At 46.0% G+C, this 22,425-nt stretch overlaps 1 long non-coding RNA gene across 5 annotated transcripts; it reads left to right on the plus strand.

The window, feature by feature from the left end:
- Window positions 1-895: 895 nt before the first annotated feature.
- Window positions 896-18,809, plus strand: Gm34991. Of its 5 annotated transcripts, XR_873350.2 has the most exons (4): window positions 2,338-2,539; window positions 2,757-2,811; window positions 17,971-18,021; window positions 18,590-18,809. It is a non-coding gene; the product is annotated as a predicted gene, 34991 (long non-coding RNA). The 5 variants fall into 5 exon arrangements; XR_873347.1 differs by lacking the exons at window positions 2,338-2,539; window positions 17,971-18,021; window positions 18,590-18,809 and adding exons at window positions 896-1,065; window positions 5,653-6,826; XR_382306.2 differs by lacking the exons at window positions 17,971-18,021; window positions 18,590-18,809 and adding an exon at window positions 5,653-6,826.
- The last annotated feature ends 3,616 nt before the right edge of the window (window positions 18,810-22,425 follow it).

Genomic DNA, 22,425 nt, shown 5'->3' on the forward strand with positions numbered 1-22,425 from the left:
AATTTGAAACCAGTTCCTCGTGCTTGTGTAGCATTCCCTTATCTGACCAAACATTTCTCCAGCGTCATACTCTACGGATGATTGAAAGTGTATGAGAGTGGATTTGGCATCTCTCCAGCGCCATAATGTGCAGATGATTTAAAGTATACGAGAGTGGATTTAGCAGGTCACTTCAGTGGGTAAAGGGTCCTATCCCTAAGCCTGAGCACCTGAGTTTGCCTCCCAGGATCCACTCGGGAGAAGGAGAAACCTGACTTCCGTGTCCTCTGACACCCTCACACTCACCGAAGTAGACTCTCACCCACCCATCCGAATACACAAAATAAATAAAACAAAACATGAAGTAGACGAAGGAAGGAGTCTGGAAAATAAGCACATACCACGTGCGTCATTTACCTAAGAGAGTTGAGTATCTGCATCTGGGAAATCTATTGGTGTCTTCCAGCCAATTCCCCGCCCCCTCCTGTAATATAGCCCCTCCCCCTTGCCTCTCTTCTGCTTTCCTTGGGCTGCCTGATGCTTGCTGGAGCCTTCTCAGACCTCACAGCTCAGCTTTGGGCTGCTAAGGTGGCTGTGGAATAGCATCAGGCACCTTTGCACTTGACTTTGCTCCTCCCATCTCGGTGGGGTGGCACTGTGCACACTGGGGCTCTGAGGCCACAGGGTGTGAAAAAAAAAATTAAGCTAATCTTTAACTTTTTTCTTCTACTTTCTCAAATGTGCCAGACAATGAACACAGACTGTGACCTTTCTGTGAAAACAGAGTACAACCCGAAAAGACACTGCTCCCAGGCAGTCGCCCTCAGGGTTGGAAGTGTGCCAAGTTCTTCTGGGTACTGTAGGATGTTGCCCAGTCCTTCTCAGAGTGCTTTTTCTTTCTCTTGGTTGAGTCTGCTCCTGTGCCACCCTCCATGCACTGCTTGCTTTGAGCCCGTGTTCTGAAATATTCACACTCCCTCAGCCAACTCAGAACCTGGAACAGAGTTTGTTCTTAGTATTCTACTGTCCGTATTGATTGGATCAAAGAGAGATCCATCTGGAACCCAGTTGAAGTCCTTCCAGATGGTAAGCTTGCTTCCAGATGGCGTGTTTAATAGGAGAGAAAGGGGCGGGGGAGGGGGGCAGGAGGGCGTCACTATATTCCAGCCTCCTCGAGCTAAGCAAGGCCCTGTGACCTTACTAAGCAAGGCCCTGTGACCTTACTAAGCAAGGCCCTGTGACCTTACTCCTGCCTCCTCGAGCTAAGCAAGGCCCTGTGACCTTACTCCTGCCTCCTCGAGCTAAGCAAGGCCCTGTGACCTTACTCCTGCCGGCCTTTTTCAGACGCAGAATGACCCCAGATGCTGCAGAGTTTCACAAACCTTCTTTTCCTGATTTAGTTCTGGAATTAGGAGGGTCTGGGCACTAGGGATGCTGTTTAGAGCCCAAAACTGATGGCCCTTAACAGTGTGCCTGCCTGTGCTGGTGTGGTTCTTCCTCTTTTCGAGGTCGGGATGAATTAAAAATCCCCTCTCAGGTTCCAAGAGGCAATCAGGAGCTGTTGAGGAGTCACCTACCAGATGCTTAGACTCAGCCGATTTTAAAATGTGGATGGCTTTCAGGAAACCTGAGTGTCGTAGAACTGAAAAAAAAAAAAAAACCCATCATTCCCACCCATGACATAAGTAGACGTCACACGACTGTGAGATCCAAGACTGAAGATATCTAGTGGGCTCGCTTTCAGATGATGGGCAGACACTGGGTATACAGCATGTGGCGCTCCCAGGCAAACTTCTCCTACAACAAACACACTCTGCTTTCTTTACTTCGTAAATACCCTATGCCCTAGATGTCTCAATACATGCCTTTCTATGGTCTAGAATTTTCTATCTGTTCAACGAGCCAGTATTCATTTTTTCTTTTTTCTTTTTTTTTCCATTCACCTGTGTTATCAAGGGCATTACCAAGTACAGTTCCTGAGCTTGAAGCTAGGTACACAGAATAATAGTGGTGAGCAAACTGTTGGTGGAACCCAGACTCTTCAGCCCAGTGTCCCTTCCCTAGGACACCCTTTCTGGGTCAGTGAGAGTCACATGGTTGCAGCTGAACCTCTGCTTTCCTTGAGCTTATCTGTGCTACCTGAAATCACCAGGCCAAGTCAATATAGGGGTCATCCTGGGGCAACCTCAATTGACCATACCAGTTCCGTGCAATCACTCACGGCTGGCAGCCAACCCAGCAACCAGGAATGAAACATCTGGACCTTGGCTAAAGTTCCTGGAGGCCTGGATCCATACTCAGAGCCAGTGGCTCATTTAGCATTATTTGTTTTCCTCTTGGTCAGTTTGCTTATGGGGATGCGTGAGAGGCTCAGCAGCCAGCTGCACCATGGGTAGGGTGAAGAGGTAGTGAGAGGTCACTGATAAGGCTAGACTCCTCAACAGACTGGAAGCCCAGGGCCTTCAGGGTTTCTGGAGCATGTATAGAGTGAGGAACTGCAGCTTGTAGGAATGCAGAATGGAGAAACTGGAGCACAAATGGCTATAACTTGGATAGGACCGTAAGTTTTGCATTTGAGATATCTTCAAAGATAGTATTCTCTACCCAAACGATAGGAAATGCTATCTTTGTCTATCTAGCCAAAACTAGGGGAACCCCGAACTGCTGAAAACATTGCATATTGATGAAGGTATGCAGGCTTTCAGGAACTTGAAACTGTCTCTCAACACCTACTCAGATGTACACAAAATCTTTTTTTTTTTTCCTCATGCTTTTAGGGGCACAGTCTTCCTATGTTATCCTGGATGCCTTGGAATTCACCATGTAGATCAGGTTGGTCAAGAACTCACTCACTGGCTGTCCTCCTGCCTCTGCCTCCTGAATGCTGGGATTGCAGGCATGTATCACCCTATCTAGCTGTATCTCCTTTGCTTTATGCCTGGCTTTCTTTTCTTTCTTCCTTTCCCCGTCTCCTACATTTGGGCATGTGTGTTTATGTGTGAAAGTGGTAACAGGGTCTTTTTAGACTCACTCGCTATGAACTTCTGAGCCCTCTGCTCCGGCCTCCCAAGTGCAGGGTGTGTGTGCTGTCACATGACTCCTGCATGTGTTCTCCACCAAATACCTTAAGATTTAAGGCTATTTAAATTCTTTTATAGCTAACAGGGTTGACTTTGGTGCTCTGGTTGCAATAAAGCCTGCCTCTTCCCTAATTCACAGGGGCTCTGCCACTAACACTTGCCCTATTATTCTGAAATTTGATGAGCCTGTACTGTAGTCATGGAGAATCAGAGCATTGGAAGGTGCTTTGAGGTCATTTGGCCTCTGGGCAGAGCTGTTCTTAGAACCATTTTAGACCCATGGTGGCTGATACTGCTATCCTGTATCCTTATCGTCATTTCTATTAAGCAATGCCACTCTACATATATCAGGCTTTATTTTGGCTAAGTTCTCTGTCCCTCATTGAAATGACTCCCTCCCTGGTCCTCACGGGGTGACCTTCGGCTATCTAATGAGGAGTCAGAGGCACCGTGATTGGCACGATACCTCAGCAGCAACTCACTGTAAAGTGGGAATGGAAATCTCTCTGTGTAGCTCATGTGAAAAAGTGCCCAGGCACTCGTCCCAGTAGTAACTGCTGGTTCACAGGCACTTCAGAGACAGTTGCCACCTCTCCCCTTGTGCACAAGACTTTGGGAGCACATTTCTTAGGTTCTAGAAGATGTCCCAGTTTCCAGAACACTGTCTCCTCCTGCGAACATGGAAAACTCCAAGCAGGATGGGAAGAAAGAGAGATGAGGAAGTGGAATGTAGGAGGGACAAAAGAGGAGGCATTGCTTGTCTGATGCCTTTGTTCCTGCAGAGTAGTGGCATGTGCCATCCTTAGGCATCCTCCTCATTGTCCAATCAGACATGGGCCAATGCAGTAGCGGACAATTATTTCAGTGGACCCGTGTGCTGGTATTAGAAATAATAAAGCCCATTCTTGTGTGCTTGTTAAATAGGCAACGTGCTGTGCACCATCTCTTTTCATCCTCCCGTGAACCATGCAGCTCCTAGTACTCTTTCCAATCTGCAAAGAATGGAAATTAGAAAGATGGAAGTTTCGGTCCCCAAGGCTTATCCACCTGTGACTCCAGAGCTCACTCCCCATTAGTGTTCTGAACTGCCTCTCCAACGAGTAATGCCAACGAATAATGCAGCAGGAGATTCAATGCAGTGCTGTAGGAGATGGCTGTGGCATAGGTGTGATATGCAAATGAGGGTTTATTTGCATCAGCGACAGCACACTGGCAGACCCACTAATCCCAGGCCCCCCAAAGGGACAAATAGCAAGTCCCGTGTTGCACTAACCACTGTCTTCTTGCTGGCTTACTGAGGAAGTTGCGGAGGATTAAGAATATCTGTACTGTCATCTGGAGTTCACTAGGGCTTGCCTTGCCTAGATGGCTGCCTTCCAAGGCTGTCACAGGCCTTCTAGAGTAGCCGTGGCAGTGGCGAGACCTACTGCTCTTGATGTGCTCACATCCATAGTGTATTAGAAGCACTTAACTGCTAAGCTACTGTCCCTGCCCTTTGAGTTCACAGTAGCCATCCCAGTGTCAACTCTGTGTGTGCCTTGTTTGCATCTCTGTCCCTGTTTGTAGTTTCGAGTTTAGTTTTGTTTAGGAAGGAACATGTACTTGCCTAGAGAGCCTGAAGCCTTAAATGGGCATGCCGTATCATTCGCGGGAACTCTTTTGACACGCCTGTTGGCAGAACATAGAATCACGAATCTCATGCACTGAAAAGACTGTCAAAGCTCAGTGTTTAAAGGAGTGAAAAAGCACTTCCTCTTGAGTTTTTATTCATTCCCTTAGAAACAATTATTGCAGGAGCACACACACACACACACACACACTCTGTGCTAGCTACAAGGCTGAGCAGGCAACACAGAGAGGCTTAGTTTGGTCCTTGTCTCTCTTAACTTGCTATCTAGGACAGGGGTTCCTCAACAATAGCCTCTAACTGTTCTGTAAATAATCCATTGTTGGAACATAGCCATATTCATTAATTTGCATATTGCCCAGGGCAACAGAGTTGAGTAGCTTTGACAGAGATCACAGGGCTTGTAAGGTCTAAAATGTTTACTATCTGACCCATTATGAAAAAAATGTTTGACAATCACTCTCTTTGTAAGTCAGACCAGTGCCTTGCTAGGTGACTGGGGCAGAGGTTAAATACTATTAAATATTCTGATCAGTGGTAAATGTTATTGAGACCGCCAGTTGAGTTTTTATTACACTTCTTTCTTTTTGAATGAAGCTGTTGGAGTAGATCTTTGACAGATCACTCTTCTGTTTGGAAGCCCTGAGAGGGTGGCTGTCATCTGAGCACCTAGCCTTGGGCTGACGGACCAGACTGTCATAACCACAGCCCAGCTGCTTCTCCATGGACAACTTTAGTAGACTCCAGGGGCAAGGAATTTTGTAGCTCAAGCTGCAAGTCCTACTTCGGGAGGTCTTGCTGTGGTCGTGGCTATTCCAGAAAGCTTATGCAGTCTGGGGAAAGCTGCTATGTAGTCAAGGCAAGCCCTGATGAGCTCCAGACTGTCTCAATCACTTGGTTACTACCTCGGTAACTCAGAAGGCAGTGATTGGTGGGACGCAGGACTTGCTATTGGTCTCTCTACAGGTCCTATGATTGGTGGATCCGCCCATGAGCTGTCACTGAGGTGCAAGCAATCCTCCCTCTGCATTTTGTACCCAGGGGCTACCAACCTCTTCTCCAGTTATATTATCGAGCTATTCAGTTCATTTTAAAGCCAGCTGAAAGACAAATCTCATGTGGCACCCTGCAGAGGGGCAACATTAAGCCTGGTAAAAGGTTTCTCTGGAATGGTCTTCCCTTGCTCACTTGAGACTTGTATTAGGGGCAGAGCCGCCTGTGATAGCGCAAAGATGGTGTCAGCAGAGGAAGCAGCGGCTGCCGCCGCCTGGATGATGCAGCAGCACTGGTAGCAGTGAGAAGGCAGTGGAAGAGCAGAGATCCAACAGAGAGCAGAAGGAACTGAGGTGATGAAAGAAGCTGGGAAGAAGTGGGAAGCCAATGTCGTAGAAGGCTCGGAAGACAAGAAACTGCATGTTCAAAGCCATCAAATGGTTCCGGGGAGCTGCTGAGACCCAAGAGCCAATGATCAAGATCTCCCAGATGCAGGGGTTGTAATGCCTTCACTTTTAGGAGCTAAGTGTCTACACACAAGACGCCTTCGGATGCTACAGAGATAGGGTTGATAGTTACTGAGTACAGGGCCACTGAGAGTCAAGGTCCAGAATAGAACCATCAGCACTGGACAGAGCACCCGGAACAGCAAATCTCTCTGCATCATAGTGTCCAGTTCAAGGACCCAGAGCCACGAGCGTCTTCGGATCCATTACTCCAGCCCATGTATGGAACCTTAGCACTCAAGAGCCCAGAGCCTCAGACGATGACTCAGCCAACCTTTGCCTCTTTGCAGTTCTCATCATGGTAGTGCAAACGATTCCCCAGCCAGATGATTGATGGGTCAAACTGGAATCCTGGGATGGAGGCGTGGCTCAGCAGGTAGCGTGATTGCTTAACATGCACAAAACCCTGGGTTTGATCCCTGGCATGGAGCAACTAGAGAGTAATGGTGCCTATGAGCCCAGCACCTTGGAAGAACGGAAAGATCATGAGTTCAAAGCCAGTATAGATGCATAGGGATTTCAATGCTCTTGTGGGATATTTGAGACTCTGTCTAAAAGAGAGAAAGCTCACGTGGTTATTTCCAAATTGGTCAGCCATGATGGTTTTTTAATTATAAGAGTAAAGTTGCCATTAACATTTACTGAGTGTTTGCTGCCTGTCAGGTAGTGGTCCATATACTGCCCACACATTAATACAGCTTATTTCATAACCGTGCCTGTGGTAACCAGTACTACAATCTTATTTAAGTTTGTTGATTTGGGATACTGAACATTGATTCCAGGGCCTCAAGCATGCTCCACAAGTGAGCTACACCCACCCCCAACTCCTGATAGCCTTATTTTGCAGCTAAAGACTGCTTGATTAAGCTGAGTAGCCCAGCCCTGGCAGCCTGGTGTGTGGTCTTCTCTGCAACCCTGAGCTGGAAAAGGCAGCAGGGTGAGGGCTTTGCCCAAGCAGATGAGGGAGGGGGAGGGGGCAGGGGGAGGGAGAGGGAGAGGGAGAGGGAGAGGGAGAGGGAGAGAGGAAATCCACCGAGGAAGTGACCAGGCAGTGCGGGTAGCATCTGCTGGGCCTATTTTTAGCACTAAGAAAATCCTGGAGGTTGGATCTGATGATGCAGGGATGGAGCTGTATCACTTGGCTCTCTAGGTCTCCCTGTAATTAAAGTGCTTCTGAGACCCAGATGCATCTGATATCTCCACCAATGCTGAGCCACTGAGGGTGGGGAGGGCTTTGGGACTCAGTGAGGATGAGAAGAGACAGCACTTCATCCATGCTTGGCTTGGGATGGGACCCTTTTTGGGGCTGAGTTCCACACCATTCCCAGGAGAATTCCAAGACCCTAAAAGTATATATTTCTTTCTATCTGCGCCACCCCCACCCTATCTCCTGCTTCTAACCTCACATTTAGCACGGTATCTCCCTTTCCCTAACAAGACCTTTCTAGGAAACTGGAGGCCTTGCATGGACCCTTGGTTGTACCTGTGTGTAGCTACAAACATATCTCAGATGTTAGATGTTTCTGTGGCACTGCCTGTCCACCTGTTTTGTTTTTTTGTTTGTTTGTTTTTGTTTTTTGTTATTGTTTGTATTTTTGTTTGGGGGGTTTGTTTGTTGTTTGGACTTGGTTTCTCACTGGCCTGGAGTTCTCCAAGCAAACATAGGCCCCCATCTTATTTTACCTTCCCAGTTTTGGGATCACAAGCTCAACATGCCCAGATTTTTATAGATGTCTCCTGGGGGTGGGGGGCACCAAGTCAAGCACTTTACCAACTGGATTATCTCCCCAGCTTCTCCTTGCGTCTCTTTGTACATGTTAGGAGCAGAAAATACGGTACCTGAGTAAGTCTCATGTCTCAGCACCAGCGGTAGCTTACTCATTTTAAAAGCAAGGGGATACAAGCCTCAGGAAGCTTTGTATCTACCATGAAGGCATGAGCCCTGGTGGAGGACTTCCTTATGGACCTGTCCTTAGTTTACAACTTTCTGGGAAGATGAGCTCACACTGCGGATGTCCATGGAGCACAGTTCAGACCACAGGAACTTGGACCTGTGTTTTACCATAAGACTATGCTCGGGTTCTTGTCTTTACCTTCTATGTATCCAGTCAGCTGGAAAATGACACATGGTGCCGGGTGAAACGGGTATTCAGAGCCATGCTGTAGAGGCTGCCCCACTGTGGGAGTCTGCATTTCTGCAGTCTCCTCTGAACGTGGTGCTTGATACGCACCATGCCATGTAACCAACATCCTGTACTGCAGGTCTGTGAGCACAAAGAGTTTCCCTTCATATACTGCTTGTTGCAGGGGTCATCCTGAGCCCTTGCTGTAACCTTGACAGAACATTTGCCCAAGAAGCAAATGTGCACAGCCTCTGAATGCAGTATGGGATTGCAACAAAGCCAGAGGCACAAGCTACTCATTCCGTATGATGCTGTACTCACGGCAGCTCCCCACCCATAAGTGTTACCAGCACTGTATTTGTGGAATACCTAAATAGCCTGTCTCTATAGAATTAGCTAGACAGACAGGATTGGAGAACTTCGAAGCTAATTATGCCTCCCGTAAAATGAAGCTTCACTCGATCCAAGGAGGGAGAGTGCCAGGTGTAGTTTTTCTTTTCTTTTTTTTTTCTTCATGCAGTGTCTGTCTCATGCCAAGACACATTCCAAGCTACCCCTTTGTTCAAGTTTCTCTTTCATGAAATGACTACGCTCTCCCACAGCTCACTAGCAATTTGCGCATTAAAATGCAGAGTTAAGGAGAGAGACGGTTCATCGGTTAAGAGAACATATTGCTTCTGCAGAGGACCAGAGTTCTGTTCCCAGCACCCACCTTGGGCAACTCTTAACTGCATTGGATACAATATTCTCTTCTGCCCTCTAGGTCACCAGCACTCACATATACATGCCAGCATGTCACATACACACGCACATGTACACAGGGGCGAGGTGGGGAAGAAGAGAAGAGATTTATAACTTCCCCAAATTGTATTTAGGGCTTAGTTAGCTGTATATATCTAATCTATTTTCAGAGTTTTCATTGTTTTGTCTGTCTTTGATCCCCTCTCTGCGTTTTTGAGCCAGTGTCTCTCACATGTAGTCTAGGCTGGCCTAGTAATACTACGTAGCCCAGGTTAACCTTGAACTCCAGATTCTCTTGCCTCAAGCTCCTGAGTTTGGAAATTAGGGGCGGACTATCGTGCCTAGCTTCTCTTTTGTATTTAATGCTCAAGATCAGCAAACGAAGGTAGAAACGACTCAATTTTTCTAGTTTTGGATTTGTGCCAAATTGATTCAAAGTTAACATACTTTGGAAAGGGCTATCTAATTAAATCTCATATGTATCTGGCTATTGTGTAATGCTATTTCAGATCTCTACTACCCTAATAGGGTTTAGGGGTTTGTTTTGTCTTGTTTTGTTTTTTTAAAAGAAATAATGGCACCAGGGAGCAAGAAGGCAGAAGAAATGGAGGGGGGGGGGAGAGAATTGGAAAATGAATTAAATGTCATTTATGTAGTGTCTTTAACATTGGGTACTTCAGGGCTGTGGTGAGTTTAGTGGATAAGAATGCTTTCCAAGTCTGAATCCCAAGCACCTACACAAAAAGCTATGCATGCCCATGTGCGCCAGAGCCGGTAACCCCAGTACTCAGGTATGGAGACGGATGGATCCTAGGAATCCGTTGGCCAAGTTGCTTGCTCATTCAGTGAGTGGCCCTGTCTCAATAAGTAACAAGGAAGAAACTGACTTCCTGCTCTGACCTTTATAAGTGCAGGTGTACACACGCACATGGGCGCACACGCGCGCGCACACACACACACACACACACACACACACACACACACACACACACTGCACCTATATCTGTTCCAGTTCAGAAAGGAACATTCAGACAGTTCTCTGTCATATCTCCTGATCACACGCTGCCACACTGTGCGCCCGTGCAGTTGTTCAGTGTGGAAACCCTCACATCCTATTATAATCTCAGGGTGTGGACCTGGACCTTGATATTACTTCACCCCCAACTCTGTGCCTTTCCTGTCTAGCTATGAGCTCTATGCAGTCCTTTGATGGGGCTCTTTTGAACCCACCTTTAATCAACATTCGGAACAGTCAGATTTCTAAAAGCATGTAAACAGTCACTGTCCTTGTAGGTCTGACCACTCTGAAGACAGAAACTCTGCTCCCGGAGATGCCCAATTTCTTCCTGTCAAGACTCTGCCTCATAAGCATTACTCATATATTTTTTTCTTCTGGTGTTTCTTTCACCTGCAGAACCCAGAATCCCTTCCATGTCTAGTCCAATGTTGTCCCAAATACAGGGACAACAGGGAGGTATGCTAGAACTCTCCTCCACTTAAGAATGCAGAAAAAAGTTAAGAGGAAGAGGAAAATATCAAAGTTGTCTCCTCAAAGACTCAAAAGTCCTGGTCCACCTTGCGTAGTATAAGGTTCAACCTCACCACAGATTTCATCTTGGACCTTGAGACAGTGACAAGGAATTCTTTTAATCAAGAGTTCTATATAGAATGGTCCTTACATTTGCATCCTTCTCTGGATGGTGTTAGAATGGCGCATCTTAGTCATTAAGGAAGATGTGCCAAGCTCTGTCCATCCCACTGAAGTTTAATCTGGGACATTCCCCCATGGACCCTTGGCACTATCTGGGAGGTATAGAATCCTTAAGAGGTAGACCTTTGTCAGATGAAGTGACTTACCTAGACTGCTCTTGAGGTTTTACAGCCCAGCCCAGCTTTAATCAGTCAGTCCTCTACTTCCTGACTACAGCTATAATGTGACCAGCCACCTCAAGCTTTGGTGGCCATGCTTTTCCCACCACGATGGACTGTAAGCCTTCTTTACCCATGAGCCAAAACCAATATTTCTTCCCTTAAGTTGATTTTGTCAAGTCTTTTGTCTCAGCAACAAGAACAGCGTCCACGTGCTCATACTGTCTTGATCATCCATTCCCCAAATGCTTCTGGAAGCCACACTGTCTTCAGGAACGCCAGATGGCTCTCCATCTTACCAGCTGTTCTCCGCTCTTCCCTTTTCTCATTTACTTATTAGCTGTCCTCTGTTTTCTTTGTTGAGCAACCAGGGGGTCATTTCATCTGGAGCCAAACTGTGTCTGTACAGGATGAGAGATGGCCCAGTAGGTAAGGATGTTTGCTGCTCTTGTAAAAGACCAGGCTTTGGTTCTCTGGGACCATGTGGAAGCTCACAAAACCCCACAGCTTTGGTTTTAGGGGGATGATCCCCTCTTTTGGCCTTCATGGGGACTGGGCACAAACATGGTGCACATATGTACACACAGGCAAATGCATTGAACATTTCAAATAAGCAGCTATCACTCATGAACCTTTACCAATGAAGTCAAGAGGAAGGCTTGAGTCCCGTTCTACTGAAGAGGAAATAAAGGCTTATTCAGAAGAAGCAAGCGGCTCCAAGTGATACAGACTGGTAGATGTCATCAGCCCTCGCCATTTAGTTGTGGATTACAATCTCCTGGGGGCAATTGGATCTCAGGCTGAGTCTTGGAGCATCAATCCATCTGTCCTAGAACATATCAGCCTTGCCTGGAGGTCCTGATAAAGCCAGATTGCCGTCTGCCCCTCACACAGCAGGCCTTGGTAGACCCAGGGAAATTGAACAAGGTCCTGGTAGTTCTGACTCTGTGTCTCAGGAGGAGCACACGATGAGAATCACCAGCAGTGGGAATAATTGTGCAGGGTTGGGTCAGCCAAAGGGAGGCCCTTACCCACTTCAAAGTTATCCAGACAGTCAGTAGTCAGGAAGTCTGACTAATGTGAAGAACCACATGTTTCCTCCCACCCCCACCCCACCCCCTGCAAGAAGCTGAGGAAGGAGGGCATTAGATTAGCAGGATTCTCCATCTTCTCATGTCTTCTTCCTGGCCGCTGTTCTAAACATCTTCCTCTTAGGCTCTGCCTTTGCAGATCATCAGGTATGCAAGGCTGTCCCTTCCACCCACAAGGTTCCCCTGGACTCTATACCCTTTACTCAAAGCCAGGCACTGCTTACCTTCCTTTGGGCTCTTTGTGTGCCACTGTCTGGTGCGCAGTGTAGTGAGCAAGAGAAGCTAGGTGAAACTATCCCCAGGCCAGGTGACTAGGGCTCTTTGCCTTCTTCAAGAACCAACCTAAGAAACTGATTTCTCCACAGGATAACTTAATTCTTCATGGCTCACCATCCAACTTTCTGGTGTTACTCTGAGATTATCTTTTCTCTCAACCCATTCGCTCAGCAGAGCTGATGAGCAGACTCCATTCATCCACCAACAGTGGCATCCCCAATAGGCCACTTGAACTATGCAAGGTTTAAAGACCAAGGGGATGTAAATGCAGTCTGTTCCCTACTGTCAAGGAGCAACTGGGGAGACGAGCTCATCATATAAGTCCTAGTTCAGGGTAATAGATGCATAGATGGAACCACGTGCCCTCACGCTGAGATGGAATTGAGGCAGGAGGATGCGATTAAGCCCCATGCCTAGGCTGAGACTGGCAAGCATCTACGTTCTTCTAACTTGGGCCTGCAGATTCCTATTCATTGCTGTTGGACCACAGAATATTGACTGATGTATTTAGGGATGAGGCTAGCCTGGTCTACATAGTGAGTTCCAGAACAGCCAGGGCTATACAGAGAAACCCTGTCTCGAAAAACAAAAACAAACAAACAAACAAACAAACAAATAAAACAGAGGACCATATTCCCAGGGCAGAGTGCTGCGCTGCAGTTCCCCCCTCAGGAACAGGGTTCCAGTGAGATGGAAGATTTAAGTAAGAATGAGGGATATGAAGGGCAGGGCAGGTGGTTCAGCATGTAGGACTGCTTGTCATGCAAACATGAGGACCTGAGTCTTGATCCCTAGCACCAACATACACAGCTGGGCATAGTTTGTGAGTGTGTGTGTGCCCAACCCCAGCACTATGGCAGAGATAGGTAGCTTGCTGGGGTTTTCTGGTTGCGGGTCTGGATCATTGAGAGACTTTATATCAAGGTAATAAGGCAGACAGTGATAATAGAGCAGGAAAGCCAATGTCCTCTTTTGGCCTCATGCACAAACTCACATAACTCCATATATGTGTGTATACATCCTGTAATATATCAAATGCCTTCATACACGCACAAATACACATACATGTACACACATGTCTATGCTTTGATGCTAAGAAAGGAGGCAGAGAGTGAAGGGGAGGTCAGGAGCTGTCAGCTCTAAAGAAAGTTTAGTCACCATGGTCAAAGGTTACCACACAGATCGCTAGGCACACAGCCACCAGTAGGGAATCAGGCAAACAGAAGCCACTCAGACCTAAGAACACACACACACACACACACACACACACACACACACACACACACAGGGAGGGGGAGAGAGAGAGAGGAGGGGGCAGGCAAAGGCTCAGGCCTCTGACCTCAAGGCCATATTAATACAGAGTCATACAGCAATGGTATTCTGCCAAAAGCAGTTATGTAACAGAATATGTCACTATTTTCCTTGGGTTTCCACTGCACATCCAGTGTTAGCCATATTTTATGTTTTATTTTTACATAACTCATACCAGATATCTATGTGTCTAAATATAAACTTTATGGCCTTCTGTTTCCAACACCACACTTATGCACACATATACACATGGACACACACATGCTTGGGTGCACACACACACACACACACACACACCCCACATACACTTGCACACATAATCAAATTTTGAGTGTAGAATGAGTGAGGGGAGCCAGGTATGGCATCACACACCTGAAATTCCAGCGCTTAGGAATTAGTAGGCCATCCTGGGCTACATAGTGACTTTCAGGTCAGCCTGGACTACACCATGAAACCTGCCCCCTTCCCCCCACCCTCACCCAAAACAAAGGAAAACAAAACAACGAAATACAAAAACAAAGGGAAGGAAGGAAGGAAGGAAGGAAGGAAGGAAGGAAGGAAGGAAGGAAGGAAGGAATACAGGTAGTCTCAATTTTAATAACAATAGAAGCAGAACTGGCTTCAGAGGAGGAAATGGGGTGAGCAAGATGGCAAAGGACCTTCCACAAGTTGTGGACTGAGCCCACCATAACTTTACAGAGGGACTCCTTTCTTACCATGTAGATCCTGCTATTATGGTTTAAATGTGAAATTATCCTTTGCCCAGTGTGTTCCAGACTTGGTTGCCAGCTGAGTGCTAGTGGCAGGTGGTTGGCTGCAACTGAGGACTAGTGACAGGTGATTGGCTGCAGCCAAGAGCTAGTGATCCGTGATTTGCTCCTGAAAGCTTTAACCTCTTCAAGCATGCGATGATGAGTTCCTTGCTAGATAAGATTATCAGGACATGAGGTCCAGCTCGAGGAAGTCGAGCCCCTAGGGTGTGACTTTGAAGGGTCTGTCTTGCCTCTAGCCCCCCACCCCCACACCCACTCCACCCTCTCTGCTACCTGGCTGCTATGAACAAGCAGCTCCTAGACTTCCTGTCTCAACTTGGGCCCCAAAGCAATGGAGATGGCTGGTTATAGATGACAATGAGCAGAAACTTCATCTTTTAATGTATTCGCCTCAGGTATTTGGTCACAGTAACAAAAAGTCTGACTGGCGTGCTTTCTAGCTACTGCTCTTTTTCTGGGGTCACGTGGATTGAGAAAAGAGACTACCCAGGAACCCTTGCATTGGCACCACACACCAAAGATGACTCTTAGGGTGTGCCATGTCAACCTCAGATGAGAGAGTTAGCACTTCAAGGTGCCATGGTTCAGCAGAGTGATGTCCAAAACACCCAGAACGAAGCCCCTTTTGGTATTGCCCTGGGTGAAAATCATGCCCAGCGCCCAGGTCTGAGCAAAGGACTGGCACAGTTCATTAATACTAAGTTCAGAACATTAGTCCCCGTGGAAAGGTTGAAAAACTGTTGAAATTTCCAAGGCGTGCAGACTAGGGGTGAGGGCCATGATAAAGCAACCCTATCGTTACTCCCCAAAATTTTCAACCCTTCCTGGGAAACAAGATGCTTCAGTCCAGACTGTGGATGCGATTAAGTCAAATTTATGTAAATAGAATTCTCTCTAAAACATACCCAGGAGAGTTATTATTTAAAGGCAAAAACACACAGTTGTTAAAAGGACTAATTTTCTTTCATCAAAACTGTTTGATAGACAAAGTCTTTGTTGAGTACCAGCTTTCTCCAGCTGCCTGGGAGAACCCGAGGTGCCTGGGAGTTTCTAGCTGCCCGGGACATATGTTTGTGAACATCTCAACCAGTTCCAACCCCCTTTCCAGCTTCTCCTCTCAATGTGCCTTTCCTCATCTATAAATCTCTCTCTCTCTCGCTCTCTCTCTCTCTCTCTCTCTCTCTCTCTCTCTGTGTGTATGTGTGTGTATGTGTGTGAAGGCATATGTGTGTGTGAGTGTATGTATGTATGAGTGTCAGAGTACATGTATGAATGAGTGCATGTGTGCATGAGTGTGTGTGAGTACATGTGTATGGGAGTTCATGTGTGTGTGTGAGTTCATGTGTGTTTGAGTACATGTGTATGTGCATGTGTGTTTCTGTGTATGAGAGTATGTGCATATATGTGTGTGTGAGTGTGTGTGTATGTGTGTGTGTGTTGCCTTCATGGTCAAGGGCATATGTGCACACAGGTACATGTGTGCACAACTGCATGTGGAAGCCAGAAATTGATTTCTGGAGGCTTTCCCGGTCATTCTTCACCTTAAGTTTTGAAACAGATTCTCTCCCTGAACCCAGAGCTTAAGCAACTGGTGAGATCAGCTTTACATTAAGTAAAGACTTGGAGTCAGCTAATAACTTCAGCACCCCACTTCCAATAATCTACAGTAGACAGTTGGAGGCGACTTTAGTTTGAGATGTCATCTGAGACTTCTGGTACCCGCTTAACACCTCACTTTGTACTTGATCTGTATAGCTATTGGAGAATTTGAAGCAATATCTGCGTTCTGTTACTGTGACAACAACCTTAGACAGTGAACTTACAAAAGGGAAGGATTATCTGGGCCACTGTTTTGGAGTTTCTATTCCCTAATGACTGATTAGTTTCAAGATTTTTGGAGCTATGAATAAGGCAAAAGGATCATGTGGTGGAATAAACTGGTAGGTGTCTGAGGAGCCCAGGAACCCACAATTTTCCTAGAGGGTGAAAACCTCATGACTGAAAGGTCTTCCAGTACTCCTACCTTCTAAAGCCTTCACCATCTCCAGCACCACAAGCCTGGGTCCATGGCTTTCAGATAGACCTTTAGGGGGCCACCCAAGATCCGAGCTATATGGTCTAAGTTGAGCAAGGGCTTGGCATAGCCCAGTGGTTCTCAACCTGTGGGTATGGACCCCTTTGCGGGGTTTGCATATCAGGTATCCCGCATATCAAATATTTACATTGTAATTCATAACCTTAGCCAAATTACAGTTATAAGGTAGCGACAAAAATAATTTTGTGGTGGTGGGGGGTGCACCATAACACGAGGAACTGTATTAAAGGACCACAGCATTACGAAGGTTGAGAGCCACTTCTCTAGACAATTCAGGTCTTCTTTAAGCCCCATCATGGAAAAGGTTCGGAGAAGAGCAATGTCCCCAGTCTTGTAAAACAGTTCAGGAGAGAAATTTAAAAGAAACCAGATAGCCCAGGTTGTAGAGAAGAGTGCTAGAGAGGAAAGACCTACAGTAGTTTGAACCATGTCTAGCACAGTATCCATTTCATAGAAATAATCCCAAACTTTCCTTCAGCCACAGAAGCCAAGCACACAGCAACAGGCAAAACTGTTCTTATCAATGTTGCCTGTCACTCAACGGCTGTGAAGTGTTATTTCAATATAAAGTCAACTAAAAGGATTTTAATGAGATAGTTTAGATTCATTTATTTTGATTTTCTGTTTCTTCTATAATTACAATTTTACCCCGTGTGGTGTGATTCTGATGGTGTACAAGTGGCAGTCAGTGGGCAATTTGTGGGAGTCAGTTCAGCTCTCTCTTTCTATTATGTATGTGTCAGACATCAAACTTCCAGTTGTCTGGCTTGGGGGCAAGCATCACCTTTATCTGCTGAGCTCATCCTCCTGACCCTTTGTTCCCTTGTCACTTACATTTACTCTAAATATCTTATATGTATAAAGTTATTATATAAGAACCATATATAGTTATACTTACATTTATAATTATATTTACACCATAAATCTTTTATATTTATAAATTTATTATATAAGCAGAATATATGTTATATAATATATAATATACAATGTATAAAATATAATTTAAAATATAATATAAAATATAATACAAAATATAATATATAAAATATTATATGCTATATGCTATACATACTATATATTGTAGATATACATATACACACACACACACACACACACACACTAAATCAGTGTGTATTTGCTACCAAAGGAGCATTTCAAATTGAACAGCTGACCTGTGTGACCAGGCAGGGAAAAACAAGAAGCAACTTAAGTTGGCTTGGTGACAATGTCTTAAAAAATAAAATAAGATAAAAATGAAGGCTTGGATCATCTCCTCAGAGTCTGCCATAGCAGTCTGAGCACAAGCATGGGCACTGGTATTTCTATAGCACTTCCCAGCAGATTCTGATATCCCAGGACCGAAGACCTGGGCAAGGGCAGGCATGTCCACTAAGTGAGAGCACACACAGCTGACAGAAAGCTTTAGGGAGGGCCTGCCATCTCTTGTGTCCAAGTGACATAATGGGAAGGAGAGTTAATTATCATGGACTCTAATGTGTCTTACAGATCATGCAAGGCCAGGATTGGGTGCGCCTATGAGGACTCTGGTTTCATGTGGTCAGTTGTCAGTCCTCCCCTATTGCTCCCCCCTATATGATTGTGTTCTCTCTCTCTCTCTCTCTCTCTCTCTCTCTCTCTCTCTCTCTCTCTCTCACACACACACACACACACACACATATCCACAGAGTCCCACTTAGGACTGCCTGTATGTGCATGTGTGTAGGATTATCATCTACTGGGACATGGGTAGCTTCTCAGGGTCCACAACTGTGAAGAAAACTCACTCACTCACTCACTCACTCACTCACTCACTCACTCACTCACTCACTGACTCTCTCTCTCTCTCTCTCTCTCTCTCTCTCTCTCTCTCTCTCTCTCTCTCTCATGCTTCTTTAGCAGCTATCAACTGCCATCAGCTAGGGGTGGGACTTCACAAGCCCCACCCCAGGACATGCATGGGGGCGGGGCCGGGGCTGGGGCCGGGGGCGGGGCTTTGGATGGTTTGATTTGTGCATTCAGTGCTAGTGCCTGTGTTCCTGTATGCAACTCTGTGTGCTATTGCGCCAGCAAATACTGTTTTGGCTACAGGCATCCATTTGTTCTGGTTCCTCTTGTCTTAATACAGAAGGGATTTGCAAACACACCCCACCTGGTTGAACTTAGAAGGATTTGAGGACTCCCTAGCCACCCAGGGACCTCTGCACTGTGAGAAGCCATAGAGCACCTGGAATCCTGATCTCTGCCAACCCTGATTTAATTGCTACTTGTCAGTGGTCTTGTTTGATTCTCCATTTGAGACCTATCATGGTTTGAATATGCTCGGCCCAGGGAGTGGCACTATTTGGAGGTGTGGTTTTGTTGGAGTGGGTGTGTCACTGTGAGTGTGGGCTTTAAGACCCTCATCCTAGCTGCCTGGGAGCCAGTATTCTCCTAGCAGCCTTCAGATGAAGATGTAGAACTCTCAGCTCCTCCTGCACCATGCCTGCCTGGATGCTGCCGTGCTCCCACCTTGATGATCATGAACTGAACCTCTGAACTTGTAAGCCAACCTCAATTAAATGTTGTCCTTATAAGAGTTGCCTTGGTCATGGTGTCTCTTCACAGCAGTAAAACCCTAACTTAAGATAAGACTCTTCTTCCCATTTGTTGAGGTACTGATGGGTTTAGCTCTATGGACAGGATTTCTGGCCCTTACCATAGAGCTGTTGTCTTTTCATAAGTTTTCATAAGCTCTGGCCAACACAATGCATAGCTTCTCAGAAAAAAACAAAAAAAAAACCAAAAAAAAAAAAAAAGAAAGAAAGAAAAGTTAAGTATTTAAAACTAATGGGCCAACAAGATGGCTCAGTAAAGGTGCTTGAAGCAAAAGCCCTACGACATGAGTTCGATTCCCAGAGCCCATGTAAAGGAAGAAGGAGAGAACCAACTTTCCAAAGCTGACCTCTGACCTCACACTTGCACTGTGGCATGCCCATGCCTATCCTCTTCCACATACAATGATAATCAGTAACAACGTTTGGAGACTAGAAGTACAAAGGCATCCTTCACTGAAAATGCAAAGCAACCTGATGCAGGGGGCATCTGGAGTGTATAGCTTTCTGTCGCATCTCAGGAAGAGTTGAGGCCCAAGCAGCACTGAGTTGTGTGACAGGAACAGGAGAAACACTGTCATCCCACCTAGCGTGATACCACACAACCTTCCCTGGGAGCTGAGGGACCAACTTTCTCCTGCTGCATACCTAGACCCTCAGTGCTCAGCCTGTGACCTGAAGGCATTCTCTCTTGCTTGCTTTTTTGTTTCCAAAAGTGGGTCACTCTCCAGCTTTGCCTTTCAGTTTCAGGGACTGTAGCCTGCCTTCTATACTCTTGCTTAGCTGCTTAGGTCAAAGAGAACAAAAGAGACAGAGCCTGCTTACTTGGGTCACAGAGAGAGCCTGCTGGAGTTTTGTCTTTTGCTCCTTGAGGCTTTGAAATGGGTTTCTATGGGGCCAGACTTGCTCCAGGAGGGCCCAGGAATAGCTCATTGTTTCTCTTACATTCCCGGATTCTAATGGGTCTATTAACTGAGAGTCTTCTCTAAACTCTGAAAGAAAACCCCAAAGCAGCTGTAATTACTATGTGGAGCCCCTTCCTGGGCATCTGAGAGGGGACTGACTGCTGATCAATGCTGGAACCCCGGAACAGAACAAATTGGTCCCACAAGCTGCGAGTGACAGCCTCTCTGAATGCAGCTGCTTTCTTCATTAGGCACCTAAAAATAGCCCCATCCTCACAGGCTGGTTTGCTGTGAGACTTCTGCCACATCCATTTGTCTGTTTCATTCAGAGTTTCGGTACGTCTCTGACACCCCGGTACTATTTCAGATGAAAAGTCCACTGAAGACGCGTTTCTTTGCCCCCACCTCCACCCTCCAGCACACCCTCCAGATCTCCAGGGCTATCCAGCGCTGTTGTGTACCAGGGAGGCTCTATGAATCTTCCTGCATCTTCGCCATCTCCATCTGTGTCAGCCAATTGCTAGGAAAGATCTACAACCGTTACTGTTTTTGTTTTTTTTTTTCCCCACCAAGGAAATGTTCATTACACATGTCCTTTTCTTTCTTTTGTCAGGGATGATGGCTCATGAAAAATTGGGTACAACTACGCCACCCTTTCCAGCTGACTTGAGGTTATATTAAGTTTTCCATTCAGACTTCACTGAGAAGAGACACGACTTCTTTGTCCTCTAAGGGCTGGTTGTGTGTGAGAGGCCAGTGCCTAGGCCTATTTCTGTGCCAACATCTAAATAAGATACAGGGGGCTGCGGAGATGGCTCAATGTCTATACAGCACTTGCTGTGAAAATGTGAGGACCTGGGTTCGAATCCCCAGAGCCCTGTTGAAAAAGAAAGCAAGATGCAGTAACATCAATTTGTAATCCCAGTGTAATCCCAGTGGAGCTAGCCACACATCTGTGTACGCTATGGGCTATCCCTGCCCTCCCCACCTTATCTCCTGGAAAAGTTGCCTTTGTATTTTCTTGGAGGTAGCACCATGGGTTGCAGGAAGGTGACTTCCTCGGGCAGTCGGTAGCAACCTTTATCCTTCTCACTTTCAGAATCCAGAGCACCGAGGAAACAAAGGGAGAAAAACCAAGATTGAATTAAATCAAATGGATGCTTTACACTATCCATTTATCCAAGTCTCCTCTTCCTGGACCCCCACGGCACAGGCCTACCTACCCACAATGGGAGGAATTACTTATAATTAAAATCCGGAAAAATAAACCTCCACCATAAGCTCAGCCACACTGTATGCACACTGGTATATATAACTGGATGAATTCAATGCCTTTAATAGGACTGAAAATCCTCAAGATGAGAGCTAATGTTGCTATGGAAACGTCGCATGCCTTAACTGCAGGACTCGGTTTAAATTTGCAAACTTAGTACCACATTAGCTTTTTTCATATTGGGTTTCTGGTTGATCTTTTTGGAAGATAAAAGAAGAAAAACAACATGTCCTGCTAGTTGCTCTTGTTACATTCACAGCTAAAGGAGAAGGTGGTTTGTAATCATCCATTGCTCCCCTACACATGCATATATATGTATATCCATATATATGCATGTGTATATATTATATATCATATATTATACATTACCCAAATGTGATACAGATTTCTCATATATTACCCATATGATATATTTTATACACACACATACACACCACACACATATCACACACACAAACACACATACTACCAGCACACACAGAAGGAAGCCACCACAAAGAGATTATGTAAGAGTTAGGCAGGGTGAAGGTTTTGTAGCTGAGCAAGATGAATTCAGCTTCAAGGTTTTCAAAAAATTCCCATGATTTTCTTGTTCTCATAGAATTATACGTCCAAAGCTTGGCTCAATCGCTAATGGCTCTTGCATTGAAAAGTCCTAATTTTCCAGAGCTCAGAGCCCTTTAGAGAATCACAAAGGCAAGAGCAAGAGAGCCCAAAGGGCTGACATTGCCTGCAGCCCTGTGCTCATTCACGGACACCGTGTACTCTGCCAAAAAACAAAATTGGGACCCGCAGAGAAGCAACAAGGAGAGAGCACCATTTGGGAAATCGCTCAGGTTATTATTATTCAGGAGATAGAGTGTCACTGTCCCCACCTCTTCTCCAGCCCCTGCCTGTTGCTGCTCTTGACCTGGCTCACGGTAATCACTGACAGCTCTAACAAACTGGCTGGCACTCTTCTGGCTTTATGGTCAGGGGGGGATATGGGGGCCAGAGTTCACCTTAACAACCTCACACCTCCCCTCCGTGTTCCCACCAAGGGGTGACAGCCAAGCCCACCCCACATGACTCTTGCAAGAAATGATAGAGATGACATATGCAAACCCCTGGGTACCTTGCCTAGAATCAAGGGGTACTTCAAGAAATCCTGCTTCCCTGCAGGTGAGAACCGTGCACTGTCAGAGTCTTTGGG

Source organism: Mus musculus, chromosome 13 (assembly GCF_000001635.26).
Source record: "Mus musculus strain C57BL/6J chromosome 13, GRCm38.p6 C57BL/6J".
NCBI lineage: Eukaryota > Metazoa > Chordata > Mammalia > Rodentia > Muridae > Mus > Mus musculus.